The following is a 16,049-nucleotide window of genomic DNA, read 5'->3' as shown; positions in this document are numbered from 1 at the left end:
GGACATGGAGGCATCTATTGTAGACAGCCTTCTCAAGGAGTTTAACCTCAAAAGAGAGGGAAGACAGAATAATAGCTAGTGGGGATAGATAGATCGATTGAGGATTTTTTCATTGAAGTGAGAGAGAGATGTTTGTAGGCAGTTGGAAAGTAGCCAGTAGAGCAATTGAAGAATAGTGAAGAGTCAGGATGATAAAAGGAACAAGCTGCTAGAAAAGACAGGATGGAAGGGGATCACTTGTGCCATGTAGAAGGGTTTTGCCTTGGCAAGAAGGACCACCTCTTCGTGTGAAACAGGTGAAGGAGGGGGTAGTGACATCTGAGTGCCACCAACTTCTCGAGTCAAATTTCATTTCTTTCCTTCCTCTGAATGGGGCCAAAACATTTTCATTACCTACCTCTGAGGTTTATTGTGAAGAAAGTACTTTGTTCGGAAAGCACCATAGAAGGGTGGGCTATAATTAGTGCCTTGCATCATAGATTTAGAAAGGAAAAGACCTCAGGTTACCTAGTCCAACTCCGTCTGCACGCCCATTTTACTTATTAAGAAATTCAAGCCTCCAGAGATTTCAATGACTTGCCCAAAGTCACACTAAACTAAATACCAGTAACAGGATTTGACCCTAGGTCTGCTGACCAGATCCAGCACATTCCCTGAAATCACCTTTCTCACTCAGATAAGTTCCTGGGATTTGAGTCTAGGTTTTCTGATTGTAAATCCATATCGCTTTTCTGGTAGTGTTTTAATGGATGGAGTTGTCAGAAGCCTTTTGTGAAGATTAATCACACTTTCAGTGCAACTCGCTTCATGTCAAAAAAATATGACGTCATTTTAGAGAAGGGTGAAGTAATCATCTACATATGTCTCTCCAAGCCAGCTCCCATGGAATAATTTGAATGACATTTCAAATCATTGCAGTAGATTCAAAAATTTGCATTTGCAGTAAATATTAAGGAGCCTCTGATTTGAGCTTGGAATTTAGGCTAAAAACTTGGCTGCTGCTGCCTTTAAAAAATATATAATTAATGGGGTATACATATATGGTTATTTAAATTAACTCTCAAAGGCAGCTTGACATTTGCATTTCTATGTACATCTTCCAAAGAATATTCTATTGTTCACTTATTTTCTAACTTGGGCTGGCATCCATGCAACTTGAAAGGAGCCAGTTTTCTATTCTCTTGATTATTCAGCTGTGACTGTAAGAGATGAAAAGAGGTTTTGGTTGATTCTGCCCTAAATGGTATAATCACTTTTTTCCACCTCCACCATGGCCTAGACCAATGTCAGGCTGCCTTAAACTTGGACTTCAATGTGTTGGTTCCTTAACTATTCATATCAGATAAAGTTGTTCTCTAATGCAGTCATCATGTAATATTATTCTAACATTGAGAAGCACTGCTGGGCTCACAGGGCATAGGGTACCAAGTCTGGTCCCTATTCTGTACCCAGCATAGGCTCTAGATAGATGTAGTCCTGGGGATCCTGGCCTCTAAAGAAAGGGGGATGGGGGAGGGGAGCTGTGGGCTCTTTGTTCTCACATTCAGGCTTATCAAACTTCCATCCTAGGGCCCAGGGATAAACATACTTGTAACTTAGGTATAGTTAAAGTCTATTTTCCTTAAGGTGAGGAAGTAAAGAGGTACTCATTGTATAATTTGAATCAGCTATAGAAGAAGTAATTTGTTCCTACTCTTAAATAGATCTGCTTGATTTGAAGAGTTTGTTCTAACAATTTGGATCAAACCCCAGCCAGGGGTGGTGAACCTGCGGCCTGGAGGCCATATATATCCTTCTAGATCCTTGGGTGTGGCCTTTTGACTGAGTCTTACAGTTTTATGGATCAAATCCTTTTATTAAGGGGATTTGTTCTGTGAGGTTTGGATTCAGTCAAGGGACTGCACTTGAAGACCTAGAGGGCCACATTTGGCCTCAAGGCTGCAAGTTCCCGACCCCTGCCCCAGATATTGCCTACCCATCCTGTACAACTTTTGTCAGTGCCCTCCCCATTAAATTCAATATGGAAATCCAGCCAACACACTGGAGGTTTCTTTGTTTTTTCCCAACCTCTGGATAGAGCACTTCAACTGTCCACTGGCTGCCCATTTGTCATCTCCTTGATCATGCCATGGGATGAGTCAATCTCTGTTATCTAATTCTCCGATAATGCCATTTATTCCTGTTCTTTGGAGTTCCTTGTAGTTTATATGATTATATAAACAAGGTGTCTTCTATCCTTGTATCAAGACTATTCAAGATTTCTTGGCAAATATAACAATAAAAACCCTATTCAACAACCCTTTGATAATAAACATCAACTGATGCTTATAACAGGGAGATGAATGCTTAACAAAAGCATTCAGTTGTGATGGAGGAGAGCCAATGCTGAGTCCAGGTTGGGAAAGTATTCCCTGTGGATTGTGAGGTGTTTCAGATGCTCCTGTTTATACATCCCATTGTGTTGATTGCGTTAAGGCCCAAGACATTGCAGAGCCTGCCAAGAGTGATCAATGATCACCCTCTCTTGGTTAGGCATCTATATTTTGTTCAGTTCTGTATGCATTTTAGGAAAAGCATTGATAAGTTGGAAAGCATCTTCTGGTCATGAGAATGAACCCCAAAATTTGAAATAGTTTTAGAAAGGAATTTATTAGGTCATTTGGTAGGGAGAGAACTGGAAAGGTGTGGCTCCCTCACTGAGTCTTTGTGAGGTTATGTTATTTAGAGTTCAGGTAAGGACATTTGCCTGATTGACCTCACATATGCAGTAGGTGGGAGCAAATAGGTGGCACGGTGGATAGAGTACCAGGCCTGCATTGAGGAAACTCTTAAGTTCAAATCTGGCCTGAGACACTAGCTGTGTGACTCTGGGCAAGCCATTTAACCCTGTTTGCCTCAGTTTCCTCATCTGTAAAATGAGCTGGAGAAGGAAATTCCAAACCACTCCAGTATCTTTTGCCAAGAAAATTTCAAAGGGCTCATGAGTCAGACATGACTGAAACAACTGAACAACAACAAGGCAGTAGTAGTCTTTGAGAGGAGGGCAGTTTGAGATGTGTATCAGCAGGTAAGTCAATCTAATTTTGGGAACCCAAAACAAGCTTTGGGTAGAACTAAAACAAGTAATGCTTGGGATCTAAGCATGCCTTAGAACATCCAGCTCTGGAGTGTCTCTGAGATCAGTCTGAGGCCTACCATAAGCTTTTTAGACTAGACAATTTTTTAGCCACATAAAACTAGGTTCAAATGATATTGACAAATGACAAATAATAATCCTCATATTGGAAAAAAGGCAAACAGGATGTTAAAGGTTAAAGGACCTTGAGATGAAGCCACTTGAAGACCAGTTGAAAGAACTGGGAATGTTTAGTCTGATAAAGACTTGTGAGGGTAGAATATGATAGTGATCTTCAGCTTTTAGATGGGTGGTTGTGTTGGATTTGAAATCATAATTCATGGAGTTAGAGCTAAAAAACAACCTCAGAAGTCAACTGATTCCATTTTCTCATTTTGCAAATTAAGGAGCTGAGATCAGGTAGGTTAAACTGATGCGGTTTAGAGGTTCAGGGGTGCTAGGACCCCAGTATCACAATACGCAGGTCCTGCCCAAAAGAACTCGACCCAAGCCTTCTTTCAGCTAAAGACAAGGTTTATTAGAACATTGTCATATTGGCCAGACTCTTAAGTCTGAACATGGGTAAGCAGTGGCTAAATTACAAGAATCTAAGCATCTTAATGGAGATGAGGTGGACCTTATATACAGAAAGACTGTGGAAGGGATCTAGGAGTGGCCAAGTAGTCTGTGAGGTAATAGAATTCCGGGGAAATGGAGCCTAGATAGGACCAAGGGTGGGAAGTGGCCTGGGGCCCTAGGGAGGCAAGACAATGGAGGGCCAGGCTAGATTAACAGAATTGGGAGATTGAGTGTAGCCACAATGAAAGGCCAGTTGATGGGATTATAGCCTCAGGCAAACTCCAGAGGTTTGGCTATGTGGCAAAGTCCAGGGTTTTTCCTTTCTGGGGCCCAGATCCCAACCCCATCAAAACGACTATGGTCACATAAGTCATAAGGGGCAGTAGCAGCACTTTCACTGACTCCAAACCCAGTATTCTTTTCTGCTGACTGTATCACAGCACCTCAGAAAGACCTGGTTTTGAATCCTGCCTTAGAAACTGGTTGTAAGATCTCAGGCTACTTGTTTAATCACTGTCTCAGTTGCATCATCTGTAAAATGAAAACATCTGCTGTGCTATTTCTCTTGGAAATGTGGGGATCAAATGAAGTAATGTATGTAAAAGCACTTCACAAACCTTGAAGCTCTGTATAGGTGTCAGTTGTTACTGCAGGTGAATGGTATAGCAGACAGAGTGCTGGACTTTAGAGTTAGAAAGACTGTAATTTAAACCCTATCTAGGTACTAGTTGTGTGACCCTGGGCAAGTCACTTAATACCTGTCATCCTCAATTTCCTCATCTGTCAAATGGGGATAATGATAACACCTACCTCAGAGGGTTGTCAGGCAGTCAATAAACATTTATTAAGCACAAAAAAAAAAAGGCAAAAGACAGTCCCTGCAGTCAGAGAGCTCACAATCTAATAGGTGAGTGAGATGAATGAAAAACCAGACAGAGAGTTTCTGAATAATTAATAATCAATTTATTAATTAGGATAGTAATAAATTGATGGTCAGTGGTTTCTCTTCGTAACCAGACACCTAATGGATGTACTGAATGGCAATATACTTTTAGAAAAGGGGGTGGGTGCCCAACAGGTAAAATCAACTCTGGTGAACAATTAATGAGGGAGTGGGCATATTAATGAGGAGGTGGGCTAAAAGCCTTCAGCTCCTCCTGCTGAGAACTCGGCTTGCTCATGAGACTCAGCAGCCTCTAGCAATCTGGACAAAGGAATCCATCTTTACCCGGATGACTCCAGTTGGTTTTCTTCTTGAGCTGGGTTACCCTACACTCCAATGGGGAGGTGCAAGGGCATAAACAGATGCTCTGGGGATAGAATTAACCTAGGTTAGATTCTGTTTACACTTTAAGCAGAAATAAGGCCTCCTGGTTGGGGGAGGTCCAGGAGGATTTGGGCAATCTAATCTCTCTGCCTTGTCCTTCAGAGACTAACTGAATGACTTACAGGGGCTGATCCCTGAATAAGGAAATAAAGAGAAAAAACTTTAATCCTAAATTTAATAACTGGTTATCAACATAATAGAAAAGTAATTTCCTTTAGGAGGCAACAAATATGTACAAACAAGCTATATATAGGATAAATAAGAAGTAACTAGCAGAAGGAAGGCACTGGAATTCAGAGGGGTTGGGGAAGACTTTCTGTAGAAGGTGGTATTTTAGCTGGGACTTAAAGAAAGTCTGGGAAGCCAGTGAGCAGAGATGAAGAAAAAGCATTACAGGCATAGAAGCCAGCTAAAGAGTATGTGAGAGGGAGTAAGGTGTAAAAAGACTGGAAAGGTAGGAGAGGCTTTATGAAAGGCTTTAAACACCAAAGAGGATTTTGTATTTGATCCTGGAGGAAACTGAAAGCCAATGGAGCTTATTAAGTGAAGGGGCAACACGGTCAGACCTGTGCTTTGGGAAAAATCACTTTAGTGGCTGAATGGAGGATGGATTGGAGTGGGATGAGACTTGAAGCAGGCAGACCCACCAGCAGATTATTTCAGTACTGCAGGCATGAAGTTATGAGGGCCTTGTACCAGAGGGGTGACAGTATCAGAGGAGAGAAGATTTATTTGAGAGATGTTGCAGAGGTGAAATCTAGACGTCTTGACAACAGCTTGGATATGGAGGGTGGAGATGGTGAAGAGTCCAAGATGACGCCTAGATTGTGAGCCTGAGGGACTGGGAGGATGGTGTTGCCCCCTACAGTAACAGGGAACATAAGATGGAGGAGGGCTTAGGAGGAAAGATAATGAGTTTGGTTTTGGACATGTTGAGTTTAAGCTGCCAACTGGACATCCAGTTTGAGATGGCAGTTGAAGACGTGAGATTGAAGGTCAGCTGAGAGATTGGAGCAGGGAAGGTAGATTTGAGAATAATCAACATAGAGATGGTAATTAAATCCATGGGAGTTGATGAGGTCACCAAGTGAAGTAGCATAGAGGGAAGAGTGAAGAGGACCCAGGCAGAATCCTGAGGGATACCTCTGGTTAGAGGGTGTGATCTGGAGGAGGATCCAGAAAAAGAAATAGAAAAGGAGTACTCAGATGGGTGGGAGGAAAACCAGGAGAGAATGGTGTCCTGAAAACCTAGAGAGTGATCAACAGTGTCAAAGGCTGCGGAGAAGTCAAGGAGAATGAAGATTAAGAAAAAGCCACTGGATTTGATAACTCAGAAATCATTAATAATTTTGGAAAGAGCAGCCGTTGGTGGAATGATGAGGTCAGAAGCCAGATTTTAAGAAATAGATTGAGAGGTGAAGCAACTCACTCATGCTCATACAGCTTAGTTTTAGAAGAAGGATGTCCACCACATCCACCATTCTTTCCACTGTGCCATGACACAATGAACAACACAATGAACTTGGAACCAGAAAGAACTGTGTTCAAGTTCTGATTTGGATATTTACCAACCATGTGACCCTAAAAAAGGTACCTCATCTTTCTTTTTTTTTAAATTAATTTATTTTGATTTATCCATAATCACTTCCATATGCTTTTGAGTTTAAAATTTTTATCCCCCTTCCTCCCCACCACCCTCCCCAAGACAGCACACAATCTGATATAGGCTATACATTTACATTCATATTAAACATATTTTCACATTAGTGATGTTGTAAGTAGAAATTAAAACCAATAGGAGGAACCATCAGAAAGAGGAAACAAAACTCAATAGAAGAGAAAAAAAATAACAATTCGGCTTCCATAGTTCTTTCTTTGGGTGTGGATAGCATTTTCCATCACAAGACCTCTGGAGATGTCTTAGATCCTTGCATTGCCAGGAAAGCATCTCGTCTTTCTAAGACTCATTTGCTGCATCCATGAAATGGGGACAGTAGTCCTGCACTGCCTCTCAGAGCAATTTATTTAATGTATCTACTCCTCAATTTCTTCATCTGAAAATGAAGGGAATTGGACTAGAGGGTTGGTCCCTTTCAGCTCTAGAATCCCAAGGGCATGCTAGCCAGAGAGTCAAAGGAAATCTTACATTCTTACACTCAGAGAATAGTAGAGCCAGAAGGTACCTCAGACAGCCCCTTCATCTTGCTGAGAAGGGAAACAGACTTGGAAATCATCTGTATCCTATTCAAGAGATAGGGAAGACATTTAATTCAACAGTGGCATCTGAAGTACCAAGTTGAAATGGATTTGAATTTTATAAATGGATTGACACATGACTTGGAAACTTGGTATCTTGGATCTCTTGGCTGGGAACTGTAAACTTTAAGCTTGAGACTAGGATTCCTGGCCTTATAGATGTCAGGTGATTATTTCTACTACCAGTTTAATGTGCCTACCATGACTTGTTCTAACTAAATTGATGGGGCTTAGCCCAAGGCCAGAGATATTTGACATATTCATAGAATTTTGTTACATCTATAACTATTGTGAAACTGAAAGGGCCCAGCTGTAATCTTTACTTGAGGAGGGTAGGTGAGTCCCCTGTTGACTAAAACTTATAGTTCATGTTTTAGAGTTTGTTTATTTATTTGGCCACAATAGTAGGCCAATATAGTAGCATGTGAGGGTAACTTTTCAGAATGAAGCATGAGTGTTCTACTTGTATGCTCACACAGCCACAAGCAAGGCTGTTGACGAATTATACCTACCCTAGAGTCAAGGCAGTCATGATGCTAAAACATCCTCCTCTGCTCTAGTGCTTTGTTGTAGGATTTCAGATTGTGGAGGAATGAAAGGAAATAGTCATTGTCTTTTGTGTTTGTGACCCCTATTGTTTTCCAAAAACTTGTAATCTTAGCAGCAGAGGAGACCACTGTCTGGGTTGTCTACCACGTGACCCAAGGCAATAAGATAGACAGATGAGGTGAAATAATATCAGATGCTTTTATCTATGTGAGAATGTTGAGCATGGCAAAGTTGAGGGGCAAATGGCCACAGGACTGGATTGGGAATCGGAAAAGCTGTGTTCAAATTTTAACTCTTTCACTTAACTATCTGTGTGACATTGGGCAAGTCGTTTGACTTCTCAGGGCATCAACTTCCTTATCTGCAAAATAAAGAAGTTGCATTAGGTGACCTCTAAAGTTCCTTCCATCTCTAAATCTACGATCCTATGAACCATTAGTTCCTTTGGAGAATTATGCATTTTTACAGTTATCTATCATGCAAAGAACCGTGGGTTTTATGCTGGGGAACATAGAAAGTTTACCAATAAAACATAGCCTCTGCATTCATGGACCTCACAGTGTCCTGGGTAAACATAACTAGAATGCACAATATTACATTATCATGTAATGCATTAGAGATGTGCAAGGCAAAGTGCTATTATGTAATATTGGAGTGAGGTCATTACAGACAAGGGAAACAGGACAGACTTCATGGAGAAGGTTGCATTTAGCTTGGACTTTAAGAGACAGTACTCACAGCTGATGGATGATTCATGTTGAGTAAATGAATGTAAGGGACAGCTAGGTGGCGCCATAGTGCATAGAGTGCTGGGCCTGGAGTCAGGAAGACCTTACCTTCCTGAATTCAGATCTGACCTCAGACACTTAGTGGCTGTGTGACTCCGGGCAAGTCATTTAACTCTTTTTGCCTCAGTTTCCTCATTTATAAAATGAGCTGGAGAAGGAAATGGCAAACCACTCCAGTATTTTGCCAAGAAAACTCCAAACGGTGTCATGATGAGTTGGGCATGATTGAAACAATTGAGTAACAACAACAAATTAATATAATCCCTGTTCCAAAGCCCATTGGTATGGGACTCTCTCCTCATTGGTGGAGACAATTACCCTGCCCCGTGTGAAGGACAGGGAGGAGGTGGAGAAAGCTTAGGGCCTCAACCAGTCCCCTTCTGGATTCTTTGGGACTGAAGCTTGAAGAGTCCCAAAGTCAAGAATTCAAGCTCTCTACAATTTTCCCTAATTCTTCCCTGTTCTTGCAGGGCTGGATATTTATTTGAACTCAGGTCTTCTCGACTCTAGGTCCCAAGTTCTACCCACTGCCCACACACTCTTCCTTATCCTGTCCAATTCTTCTTCTTCTGAATGTCTATTTCTAGGTCTTTTTACATTTCATGAGTGACAGGATAGTTCTTATGCTGCCCATATTACTGTAGCAACGATCCACTGCCTTTTCCAGACGTATATTTCTTGGACATTTGTGACATTTCCTGCTAGTAGGTTATTATTAGAATTTGGCCTACTTAAACCTATTTAATAGTTTGGATATATCACCTTAAAGTTAATACTCAGGGGGCAGCTGGGTGGCGCAGTGGATAGAGTGGATAGTGGACCGGCCCTGAAGTCAGGAGGACCTGAGTTCAAATCCAGTCTCAGACCAGAAACTTGACACTTCCTAGTTGTGTGACCCTGGGCAAGTCACTTAACCCCAATTGCCTCACCCCCCAAAAAAAAAGAGTTAATGCTCAGTCACCTACTTAGGAAAGGAAACACAGAGTGGAAATCTATCTTTCTGTATACCTCATTATCACTCCAAAAGCCCTGTGGGATTTTGTATTTTTAAATATAGTCCAATTAATTTTTTAAAAATTAAATTTATTTTGAAGAAAAACAATGCCATTTATGATTAAGTATTTAATGAGTGTTCACCTTAAAAACATCAACTGCCTTTTGAAATGTACCCATATAATATGGCTTTAGTTGAGGGTACTACCAATCTCCCTATTGCCTAGGATCATGACCTGAAAGTAATTGTTGACTCTTGCCTATTATGCATCTCCATATCCAATCAGTTTTCAAGTCGTCTTGTTCCTACTCACAAAATCTCTCTCAAATCCTTCCTCTTCCTTTTCTTTGAATAGCCACTACTCTAGTTCAGGCCCTCACTACCTCTTACCTAGATTATTCTAATGGGGGCCACCTTCAATTGTCCTGATCTATATCTTCCCACAAGGCCCAGATGGCTCTGGAGGAGAAAGTGAGGCTGGTGACTTTGCACAGCCCTGCCTCACTTAAATCCAATTCACTCGCAAGTCATGGCATCATCTTCCTGATGTCATGGTCCTCTTGGAGAATGAAGGACAAAGAACAACAACAGCAACGATTATTCTAATAGCCTCCTAATTGGTTTTTCTACTTCTATTCTCTCCCTTCTCCAGTCCGTCTTCTACTTATCTGTCAATGTCATCTTCCTACTGGGCAGCTAGGTGGTGCACTGGATACAGCACTGGCCTTGGAGTCAGGAGGGACCTGAGTTCAAATCTGGCCTCAGACACATGATACTTAACTAGCTGTGTGACCCTGGGCAAGTCACTTAACCCCATTGCCTAGCAAAAATTACAATGTATATATATATATTCCTAAGACACAAGTCTGACTATGATCCTTTAGTGGCTCCCCATTGCCCAAAGGGTAAATACAAACTTAGCTTGGCTCTTAATAGTCTCCATAATCTGGTCCCCTTCATATTATTCCCCATTACGCACTATATATTCCCACTGAACCGATCTCTTCTGTAAGCTTCTCTAAGCTTCCTTCCTCTATGCATTTGCACAAATCATTCCCCATGCCTGGGAATGTGCTGTCTTCTTATGTCTGCTTCTCACAAATCTTGACTTCCTCCTTTAAGCCTCAAGTCAGTGGCTGCTTTCTCTATGAAATCTTCCCTGAATCATCCAGTTTATATTGCATTCTCCCTTGTACTAATGATACTTATTTTTATGTGGTATGTCTCCCCATCAGAATGTAAATTTCTTAAGTGTAGAGACTAATTCTTTTTTTTTTTTTTGTAAGGCAATCAGGGCTAAGTGACTTGCCCAGGGTCACATAGCTAGTAAGTGTCAAGTGTCTGAGGCTGGATTTGAACTCAGGTCCTCCCGACTCCAAGGTTGGAGCTCTACCCACTTCGCCATCTAGCTGCCCGAGACTAATTCATTTTTGCCATTTATCCCTAGCATTTATCTAGCAATCCCTTGCCCAGAGTTGGCGCTTGGTAAATGTTTACTGGATTGAATGGCATTGGATTTACTCCTTGTTCACAGAAAGGAGAGCTTTGTGCTTCAACTTTAATAGAATGACAACAACAATGTCCACTGCATTTGGCCTGGATTCTGTTGTTTTTATGTATACTGGTGTGTGTACTGGTTCTTTTCTAGCTCCACCTTATTCATTCTTCATCACTTCATACAACTCCTTCCATGTTTTTTTTCCCCTGAGTTCTTTATGTCCATTATTCCTTACAGCCTAGTAATAATATCCCATTGAATTCACGTACCACATTTTGTTCAGTCATTCCCCAGTCACTGGACATCTATTTTGTTTCTAGCTTTGTATTTTCACAAATAGCACTTCTATAAATAGTTTTGTACACGCAAGTCTTGTCTTGCTGCCATTCATCCTCTATAAAATCAGCAGTATGTTCTCTGAATTGACGGATACAAAATTTAGTAATATTTCTTGCATAATTCCAAGTTGTTATTCAGACCAGGTAGACTAATTCACAGCTCCCCAGCAGTGAATTAGCATGCTGGTCTCCCCATGAGTTCTGCAATATTGATTTTTGCCATCTTTGCTAATTTAATGGGTTTGCAGTAAAAATGCCTCATGGTTGCTTTATTTTGCATTTTCTCTGGTTATTAGTTATTTTGACCATTTTCCCCCCACCTGGGTATTGATAGATTTCAGCAAACCATCAGCAGCATGGTGCAGTAAACAGTTCACTGGACTTGACAATTACTGGCTATTTGACCTTGGCCACTTAACTTTCTTAGCCTCAGTTTCTTTATCTGTGAGAAGGCCGGACTCCCTGACTCTTTTTGTCCCTTCCAGTGCTAAGTCTGTAATCTTATTGGACAATGTCTCATGTGCTATCCTTGTGGACAAAATATTAGCGATTGTGGCCTAGATTAATACAATTAAGTAGATTCAAAACTGACTGAATAACTGATTCCATGGAATAATGTTTGATAAATAGATGTGAGTTTAGAGTAGGGTCCCCATGGAGCTGCCCTAGGATCTGTGATAGACCCATGCATCAACATTTTTATCAGTGACTTTATATGACAGTGTGCTTGTCAAATTTGTAGATGATTCTAAATTGGGAGGAATAACTACCATATTGGATGGCAAAGTAAACATTCAAAAATATTTCTGCAGGTTGAAATGGTGGGCCAAATCCAAAAAAGTAAAATGTAATAGAGGAAATACATGGATATGGATATATAGCTGTAGCTGTATTTATAAAATAGGGGAACTGTACAGGGCAACCAGGTAGCTGCCAGGTGTCCACGAAGACTCATCTTCCCGAGAGTTCAAATCTGGCCTTAGACACTTAATAGCTGTATGACCCTGAGCTAGTCACTTAACATTATTTGCCTCAGTTTTTTCAGCTGTAAAATGAACTGAAACAGGAAATGGTAAACAACTCCAGCATCTTTGCCAGGAAAACCCCAAATGGGGTCGTGAAGAGTTGGACACGACTAAAGAATAACCGAACAAAAATACAGAAACAAATCAGTATAGAGACCTAGTGTTTGATAAACTCAGTTATTGGGACAAGAACTCATTATTTGACAAAAACTGTTGGGAAAACTAGAAAACAGTCAAGCAGGTATAGACCAACATTTCATACCTGTACTGAGATACGCTCCAAATGAATGCATGATTTAGATATAAAGGATGACATAAGCAGGAGCATGGAAGAAATTACCTGTCAGATCTATGGATGGGGAAGAGTTCATGACCCAAACAAGAGATAGAGAGGTTTACAGGAGGGAAAATGGACAATTTTGATTACATAAAATAAGAAGTTTTTGTACAAAGAAAATGGTTAAAAGAGAAGCAAAAACTGAGGGAAAAATCTTCGCAGTAAATTTTTCTGATAAAGGTCTCATTTCTAATATATATAGGGCACTGAGCCAAATTTAGAAGAATAAGAATCATTCCCCAACTGATAAATGGTCATAGAATATAAATAGTTTTTTTTTTTCCCCCAGAGGAAGAAATCCAATTGAAAAAATGCTCTCAATAGCTAGTAACTGGAGAAATCCAAGGAGGCAGCTAGGTGGCTAAGTGGACAGGGTGCTGGGCTTGGAGTCAGGAAGACCTGAGTTCAAATATGGCCTCAGAAACGTACTAGCTGTGTGACCCTTGGCAAGTTACTTAACCTCTATTTGCTTTTATCCACTGGAGAAGGAAATGGCAAACCACTTTAGTATCTTTGTCAAGAAAACCCCATAGACAGTATGGTCCACAGAGCCATGGAGAGTTGGATATGACTGAATGACTGAGTAACAACAAGAGAAATGCAAATTAAAAACTCTAAGGTACCACCTCAAACTCATCAGATTGGCTAAGTTGACAAAAATGAAAAATGACAAATGCTGGTGGGGTTGTGGGAAAACAAGTGCGCTAATGCATGGTTAATGAAGCTGTGAACTAGTCCAACAATCCTTTTTTTGAGGGAAGGGAGAGGCAATTGGGGTTAAGTGACTTGCCCAAGATCACACAGATAGTAAGTGTCTGAGGCTGGATTCAGGTCCTCCTGACTCTAGGTTTGGTGTTCTATCCACTATGCCACCTAGCTGCCCCCAGTCCAGTAATTCTTGAAAACAACTTGTAACTATGCCCCCAAAGCTATTAAACTATGCATTCCCTTTGACCCAGCAATACTGCTATTAGGTCTATACTTCCAAAGAGATCAAAGAAAGAGGAAAAGGACCATATGTGCATAAAAACATTTATAGCAGCTCTTTTTGTGGTGGCTAAGAATTAGCAATAAGGGGGATGCCCATCAATTGGGGAAATGGTGATGGTGCTGTAAGAAATGATGAAAGGGATGATTTCAGAAAAACCTGAGAAAACATGTATAAACTGATATAGAATAAAGTGAGCAGGACCAGGAGAGCAATTTATAAAATAACAGCAATATTTTAATGACGGTCAACTCTGAAAGACTTAGGAATTCTGATCAGCATAATGAACAACCACAATTCCAAGGACTCATGATGAAATATGTTAACCAGCTCCAGATAAAGAAGTGATAGACTTAGAGTGCAGATGGAAGCATATATTCTTTTCCTTCTTCTTCTTCTTCTTCTTCTCCTTCTTCTTCTTCTTCTTCTTCTTCTTTTTCTTCTTTTTTTTAGACATGACTATACATATTTGTAATGGGCTTTGTTGTTCTTACTTTTTCAATGGGTGAAGAAGAAGGAGGAGGAGGGAGAGAATTTGCAATTGAAAATTAAATTAAATTTAAATACAATTTGAAGGGGGAAAAATATGTTCCTTCCAGCTCTAAGACATGTGAGTCATTTTACTTTCAGAACAACCTCATGAAGTCAAGTAAACAATTATTGGTACTTCCTGTGTCCCCAGAACTGTTAGGCACTGTGGAGAATACATGAAATGAACAGAGAGGCAATGTAATATAGTGCAGAGTGTTGGAACTGGAGTCAAAAGATCTGGGTTTAAGTCCCAATTTAGACACTAATTTTCCTATTTAATCAAGGGCAAATTACTTAAATTCTCTGAGCCTATGTTCTCATCTATAAAATAAGCATAATAATACTTCCTCTACTTACTTTGATGTAAAACCAAAAAACAAAAAAATTCCTAATAATTTGAGCAATCCAAAATTAGAACAGGCTTTCTCAAGAGATAGTGAGCTTCCCATTATTGGAGGGTTTCAAGCAAAATCTAAATGACCACTTATTATGTGTTTCGTATTGAAAATTTTTGAGTAAAGTTTGGACTAGACGTCCACTAAGGTCCCTTCTGATGCTAAACTTCTGTGATTCTGCAATACCTTATCAGGTTGTTTTGTAATAAATACCAGAGCCAGGGTTCAAACCCAGGTTTTCTGGCTGTAAAACTAGTGTTCTTTCTAGATTGTGATAAGTTGATTAAGATACTAAGATACTATACCTGCTGAGAGAGAGAGAGAGAGAGAGAGAGAGAGGCTGCCTTATTCACTGTAGAAAGTCACCTATACACATTATACAACGTGCTTCAGTCTTATCTGTGACTTAGGTCCTAGGAGATGTCAGTTAATTGTGATACTGCCAGGGACGGCTGAGCTGAGGAAGCCTCAAAATGAGCCCTTCATTGGTAGATTGATGCTATCCATTATCATGCCCAACACATCACGACCAAGCAGGCAAGTTTCTAACATACTAGAAAATAGGCTGGCAACATCGAACTTAGACCAGGAACTTCTTATGGCAGAAATAAAAATCAATGCCAAATTAGAAGAAAAAATATAAAAAAAGAGGAAGATATGGCATATAATTATAACTCCACCCGGAACTATTTAAAGAAGCTATTAACACATGCACAATGAGAAATGCTTAAAAGACATTGCCTTCGAACAGTGCCATTTTCCAAGGAAGTATTTTAACCATTGTAAATAAATTTCCACAACAAGGAGCTCTTGGAAATGACCTTAGGCAGCAAATACTATGGTATCAACAATATAAAGTTTGTGATTATCGCAGGCTGGCACTATCTCACACACTTGCATTTGTATCCTAGTTATTGTTTGATATCATATTTATTTAGTTCAATCCAATAAACATTTTTTAAGCACTTACTATGTGACAGGTACTGTGCTAAGTGCAGGGGATACAGATAAGAAAAAAAAAAGACAGTCCCTACTCTCAAGGAACAGACAATCTAATAATACAAAGAAGGAGGTAGGGGGTACTGGTGTGACACCATCTCGTTCTGTGTGTAGGGAGAGCAGCAGATACAAAGCAGAAGAGCTAAATCCAATTTCTGCTCTCAATAAAGGAAGGCTTCGGCAGGAGTTTGGTACTCTGCCCTCCAGCCTTCTAATTAGATAGAATAGGCTGAGAGAGTTGGTGTCAAGGCTTGAGTTAGCCTTGACTTAGATTAGAAGTGATGAATTTATACTGGCAGGGGCATCTTGTTGAAACCAGATTGATTCTAA

Source organism: Vombatus ursinus, unplaced genomic scaffold, assembly GCF_900497805.2.
Source record: "Vombatus ursinus unplaced genomic scaffold, bare-nosed wombat genome assembly UNPS02014770.1, whole genome shotgun sequence".
Taxonomy (NCBI): Eukaryota; Metazoa; Chordata; class Mammalia; order Diprotodontia; family Vombatidae; genus Vombatus; species Vombatus ursinus.
This window is presented reverse-complemented; position numbering follows the sequence as displayed.